Source organism: Schistocerca cancellata, chromosome 2 (assembly GCF_023864275.1).
Source record: "Schistocerca cancellata isolate TAMUIC-IGC-003103 chromosome 2, iqSchCanc2.1, whole genome shotgun sequence".
Taxonomy (NCBI): domain Eukaryota; kingdom Metazoa; phylum Arthropoda; class Insecta; order Orthoptera; family Acrididae; genus Schistocerca; species Schistocerca cancellata.
In genome coordinates, this window is record NC_064627.1 from 54,663,809 (window position 1) to 54,670,656 (window position 6,848).

Sequence of the window (6,848 nt, forward strand, 5' to 3'; positions counted from 1 at the left end):
TCCAAAACAACTCCATGTGTTATGTGGTTGTATATAAGGCAGCAAAGGTATGGTATGTTGTCGTGAGTGTGGTGGTGTTAAAGTTAGCTGACTTCTAGACCTATTCTCTTGGTGTATTAATGGATTGACTGAGAAGGATAAAGTGGTGCCAGTTGAGTGAGAGTCGTAGAGTAGTGTGATCAATGCGCACACTCCTGTAAAGGGGATGCTACCGATCCATAACTAAAACATTATTGTGATTTATTGTTTGATTTGGATGAACCTCGATGGTAGGTCAGGATATGACGTCATGTGGATGGTACATACATGTCCTAGAACTGTTGTTATATATAATAAAAGATGTATAGAGATACTAATTTCTGTCTGTCACAAGCACAAAGGTGCACTGTGTGTTGTAGATATAGAGTCAACAGTTTCTAAAATGTTTATTGTGTTAGGTTGTTAAAGTAGTTTACTGTTTAACATTATGTGGTAGGTAATTGTGAGCTGTATAGGTTGTTTCTTATTTTTTTGTTAGAACACTTTCAAGGGGTATTAATATCAGGCTGTTACAAGCACAATGGTGCATTCTATGTTCTAGATTTAGAGTCATCAGTTCCTAAAATGTTTATTGTTTTAGGTTGTTAAAGTAGTTTACTACTTAACATTATGTGGTAGGTAATTGTGAGCTGTATAGGTTGTTTCTTATTTTTTTTGTTAGAACACTTTCAAGGGGTATTAATTTCAGTCTGTCACAAGCACAAAGGTGCGTTGTATATTGTAATTCTAGAATCAACAGTTTCTAATATGTTCACTGTGATAGGACGTTAAAGTAGTCTACTATTTGATATTGTAATTATAAGCTGTATAGATTGTTTCTTATTCCTTTTTTTTTTTTTTGAACACTTTCATGTTTTGTATGAGGGAGGACAGGTACAATCAATAGCACAAGTGTGGGCTGTATGTAGAAAAGGGATAAATGTTGATGCTGTATTTGTAGAAAACTAGGGCGTATGATTTTATGTTTTTTAGAACAAAGATTCTTTTGTTACCAATGTATCTAATAGATTATAGATGTAATCAATGAGTATTTAAATACTGTAAGAATATCCTTTTGTCTGTAATGTTGTGAGATGCACAGAAGGGTCTGACCGATTGGGTGTAGTAGTGCTGAGGTGCCCACGCAGAACGCGCCCATACCTACATAAAAATGCGGGAGGCCAAGCTGACGTCAACATGGGAGAGGCGACAGAGCCGCTGCGTTCCCCACTCCACTGTCGGTCGGGGTACACTCCACGCGCCGGCTGCAACAGGTCAACGGCCTGGGTTGACACGCACCTACCACTGGCCATTCATAAGTTGCGCCACCCTTACGACTGGAGACAGTATCCCGCAGAGGCAACAGCGGGTGGTTTTTTCTGCTCAACGGCTCGCGCGGCGGCGGCGCGACGGTAGGATGAACAGCACACGGCAGAGTCCGGCAGGGATTTTTTAACAGCAACCATTAGCTAGTACTGGAATGTGGAGCCATGAAACAAGATGACTTGCCGTATGTCTCAATTAGTTGGAAAGTGAAGGACTGGTGTTTCCACGTTGTGAGTGGTGGAAAAGAGTTTGTCTTTAGCAGACAGGACGATTGCTTTGTTTTGTCTTGACCACTGAACGGTGGGATCCATAAACCTTTGGGAGTGACATGTTAAGTGTGCTTTGTAAAATGCATGTGGGACGCTTGGTATATTTAAAGAGGACAGTTGTCGTTTGGTGACTAATTATTGTCTGAACGCAAGAAACTAAAGTGGGACATTTACATTTGCATTTGTATTAGGAGACTTTTTTTAATTGTTGCGGGAATAAGTGCTGTTTGTTGGAACTTAAGACTTTTAATTACACCATGAACTGAAAGGACAAGACCGTGGGAAATAGTAGCTGTAGGGCCATTTCTGGACGACCAGATTCATGTGGATGGTAATCTGAGAGTGACTATGACATTTGTGTTTAATGTGAGATACAGTTTACTGTTCAGTGCATGTTTAAAATGCCGATTTAAGTGACCTAAAGACTTTCGTCCGGGTAACCACGGGAGAGCTTTGACATTGAGACAGTGTTTCTAGGAAAACTGTCAGCAACTTTTTGACCTCAAGAAAACCACAGAATGAAATGATTCCATGTGACTCGCAAAATAGGGAATAATGTATTTGTAATTACGTAAATTTTTTTACATATTTCATTCCTGAAGGGACAGAAAGTGTAATTGTATTTCATTAACATATGTGTTTCGATTAGTTAGTGTTTTTTTTTGTTTGCTCTTGGTTATCAAGTTCACGTAGGATGTTTATTAGAATATTTGGTACAAGGATGCTTTAATTATTAGCCAGTGTCGTAATACTAACGTAGCGGCTCTTGTTGCATTGGTCAGTAAGGTTGTCACACAAATATCGTAATTAACTAATGCAGTTTGATGCCGTGGACAGTAATAATATAATTGGTGTGTTGACTGAAGCCACTTATTTGCATTATCACAGTGGTGATATTTCACATTAAAGTTTAATGGAGGCTAGTCGAAATGCAAGTTCTTGTCGTCTAAATATGTAACAACAGAGAAATGAGCAGTAGAGTAAAATACGACAGTTACTGGTGGGTTCAAGCACTTTTGCTAACTATTTACTGCGTGTATTGATCAAAGTAGATGGACTGATTAGCTCAGCACCAGGTATTTGTACTGGTGGACAAGGATAAGGTTAAACTCACAGTGAGTAGTGGTAGCAATTGCTTAAGTGATGATAGTTGATGAGGTATGACATGATGTCTTAGATGAACTATATTACGTAACCAGTATGTAACCTGTGGTATATTTCATTGTTTTTTTTCTCAGTTTTATTTCTCTGCAGGTTTGATGTACATTTTAGAGTAATGGTATGGAACCTGACATTCCACATGTAACTAGTGTACACAATTTTTTTCTTTTGTTGATTTTGTTATGTATTTAGACATTTCTGTGTAAAGATTACAACCCTGCAATTTATGAATGTTAGATTACATGCTCAGTGTTTGGACGGTGAGCTATTTAAAATTTCATGAGTACAATTACTATTTTTTTTATTTGATATAGCATTAGTGAAGTTTGGATTACTCCTAAAAATAACGGAAATCCCGATAACTAAACAAGTTCTTATCTCACCATTATTTTTTATTTGTATGATTTAATGATTTATTTGTCATTTGGATTGTTGTAAATTTGTATGTGTATGTTACTCCGGATTGTGGAGAGTACAATAATGCAACAACTGTGTCAATAATTTGGCAAAGTAACAGCATTTGGTCGTCTATTTGAGGTCACCAGGGGCTAATGTCTCCTCCTGGTTATCATGATGACTTGCTACATTCGTTCGAAAACAGCTTTCCTAAAAAAAATGTTCTGAACTACCCTCGCATTGCAAGGATAGTACCGTGTCATTTTTTTCTCCATGGGTAGCCGGTGGTGAAAGGGTACAGAACAGCCCGACATTGAAAATAGGTACACAATTCTTCGTTATTCTTGTCAGAACAACATATTTTTTCTAATAATAACTCAATTTCACTTATTACACCTTAGCCGAATACCAGTGTAGGAAAGAATGACAATTTACTTATTTAAAAGATCACATGTGCACTCCCACAAAATAAATCCCTACATCCAACTTGGTGAGATCTGTGAAATGAATGAATGTATGGTCATCTGCTAACCGCAGATAGTGAATGTGCAATATATGATCATCTTTGACGCGGTCCTTTGGTCACCTTTGGTGGAACCAAAGAGATGAAATTTACCTGAGCTTTGAGCGCCTGAAATGTGCTCCCCCACTTTGGCTGACGTGCGAGATGACCTGAAGAACGGCCATGTTTTAGCACTCTGGTGCTGGATCTTGTGTTGGTAAGACCTGTCTTGGGTGTCCTCCGTAAAGCCACAAGAGTGGAGAGAATAGTATGCATGTGGAATATTAAGACTAGTTTGGAATTATAATTTCTCTATTTCAGGAACTTATGTGGGGAGAATAAAATTTCAGGCAGGTAATATTAAGGGGATCGTAGTAATCTTCGGAAGTGACCAACGGTCACAATGAAACCACTTGTAGCAATAAGTTGAAATACTTCCGAGTGTTAAAGTTAAGCTGAATTACTGGCGTGTGTACTATAAGTAGGAAATATTTAAGAAATGGCGTGTGCAGGACTTAAAATTAGAGACGAGTACTTCCACGTGGTGAGTACTGTGTGAGTCTCAATATGTGTATGAGACGAAGGATAAAGAGAAGTACTCGTCCATGGTATCAGTTGAGGACTCGCGTGTGTGACGAATATGTTCTTAATATTACTTTGCGTGTTATGTTTCCGTGTGACGCTGGATTCAAACTCTAATACTCTGAGAGAGAAGCAAGGTGAGTCAGCCGTCTATCCAGCAACGCCACTTGCACAGGTAGACGTGCGCATATCCTCCAGAGTTGGTAATAGGAAAGAAAAGTTACGAAGTCTGTCAGTGTCGTGTGAAACTGGGATGAACACTAATTGAAGTGGGAAAGCTGAAAGTGAAGTGATTCTAACGTTGTGACTATTCTTTGTGATGTATGTTGCCAGTGTGATGTGTTTCATGTAATTTAAGTATGTGTGGCTTGCATGGGAGAGTAGCAAGATAGGTTCAGAGATAGTGGGTCATGCATGTTTCTATTTGTACCGTTCGGTCAGGAGGAAGTTTTCGTAATGATGGGTGTGAGAGTCGAAGTCTGAGATATAGCAAAAGATCCACCATCCTATCCAGAAAGTGCACTGTAGTGTTAAATAATTACGAGACCATAAGATAGAGAATCACCAGTGTAAAGCCATACCCACTGGGCGGAGTTTCTCATGTGTAATTGTTGTATAAAATGTAATGGTGTGTTTAATCTTTGAATCATAATATAATTTACCGGAATAAAAAGGATAGTGAAAGGAATAAGTTTGGTGGCCTTGTTCTTCGAGTAGTGTGCAGTCATGATACCCAGAATTTATAATGTGTGCACCATTCGTATTCAGTGCGATGGCCACGTGTTGGTCAAAGCTGTTGGGTAAGAAAGATAATGTGCTATTGCCAGAGCGTAGTGAACAATCAGAGTTGTGTAAATTACTAATAGTCAGATGTGTATTATCCGTTCCCGTTGCGTAATGTTCAAACATGAGTATAATTTGTAGTTTAATTGCGAGTACTAGAGCTCATAATCAGTCATTGATAAATATGAATAAATCCACTCGCTTGGCAGACCACTCATCTTGCAGGCCTGACTGCTTGATGCCACAGTATGAGCAAGGCATGTGGGTGCCTCTCAATGTAGCTATTACAATGAAATGACCACCCTTAGCTGCTTACAGGCGTTGACGTACGTCAACGGGGACAGATGAAAATGTGTGCCCCGACCGGGACTCGAACCCGGGATCTCCTACTTACATGGCAGACGCTCTATCCATCTGAGCCACCGAGGACACAGAGGATAGCGCGACTGCAGGGATTTATCTCTGGCACGCCTCCCGCGAAACCCACGTTCTCAACGTGTTGTCCCGCACTACATTCGTAGTGCCCCCGCCCATTACACTCGTTACTCGCGGCGCGTTGGCGATTCCCGTAAGAGTTCGGGCACTGTTTGTGCATTCGCACAGAAGAAGAAGATGGTCAAGTGGCCGGTGAGCCTTAACTATATATATACTAAGATGGTATCTGTTGGGGCCACAGCTGAGATACCACTGCAGTCCGCAGTTCCAATAGAGTCAACCAATGGAATTTAGCGCCTCCACCATCCATGCAGCCTGCTCTTGATATTAGAACGAAATAAGTCATCTACAAGTTCTCATTTATTCTGATGTTTCTGCCAAAGGTGCCTCGTAGTTGGTCACATATCCAGTGTTTCTGGTCGTTCTCCGTGTACGAATTGAGTACATCTTCGGTGAATTCTTGGTAATATTCACTGCACTCAGAGTGTTCATTTCAGCATTATCATGTACAATTGGGTTTTCTGTTACAGTGCTTTTATGTTCTAAATATTTTGTAAGTTTCCTCTCAAACACCTTATTTGCTACTCCATTCACTAGGTAATATTTTCCTTAGTCTCTGACAATGTCACCAACGTACCATATGCTGTTATTTGTGTCCACAAATCTTCGTAGGTACTCTAGTACGATATATTCTGGTGTAACAATGTCGCCACATACACACATATTTGTCTGCCTTTTTTGTCCTATGTAAGTTTTCCTGGTATGCTCCATTGCCTGACAGGCAGTGAATCATCAACCTAGATGGATTTACATGACTCATCATCATCGTCTCCTTGTTGTTTGAAAAGATATTATATTCTCTGTGACGTGTTGTGGTATTCTCCTGGTCTCCTTGTCACTCACGCACACTCTGTAATTTTGCTTCTAGTTCGGTTCTAATTTGTCTCACTTTGGGAAGATTCCCTTTGCGAATACAGTAAGAATAACGTCTTTCTCTGACAGTTCAAGAAAGATCTCCTATGACCATTTCATCAAATCCGCAGAATTAATTGCTTAACATGAATGAAGCTAACTTAGAGAGACAAAAACAATGGCAAGAGAGTAAAGAAAAGAGAGAAAAGAGCAAAAGAGCAGAGCAAAAGAGAGAGTGGTGACCTTGTTCCACTGCTGTTTATACTAACTGCACATTATGAACTTTATGTGATTATCAGTACATTATCCAGAAGTGTCTGGAACAGGGCTTCCTCAACCATATAGCTTCCTTAATCTTTAAGGTTCCCCAGTGGTTAAGATTAGGATCTGCCAATAGACCATCTATGGTGCTGGTACTGTAGATGACCAACAAATTTAGTACCATCGTTTAAGGGTTTGGGTAT

General features: G+C 39.7%; 1 non-coding gene across 1 annotated transcript; it reads right to left on the bottom strand.

The window, feature by feature from the left end:
- Window positions 1-5,392: 5,392 nt before the first annotated feature.
- Window positions 5,393-5,466, bottom strand: Trnat-ugu (transfer RNA threonine (anticodon UGU)). Its single transcript has one exon. It is a non-coding gene; the product is annotated as a tRNA-Thr (tRNA).
- Between the last annotated feature and the right edge of the window lie 1,382 nt (window positions 5,467-6,848).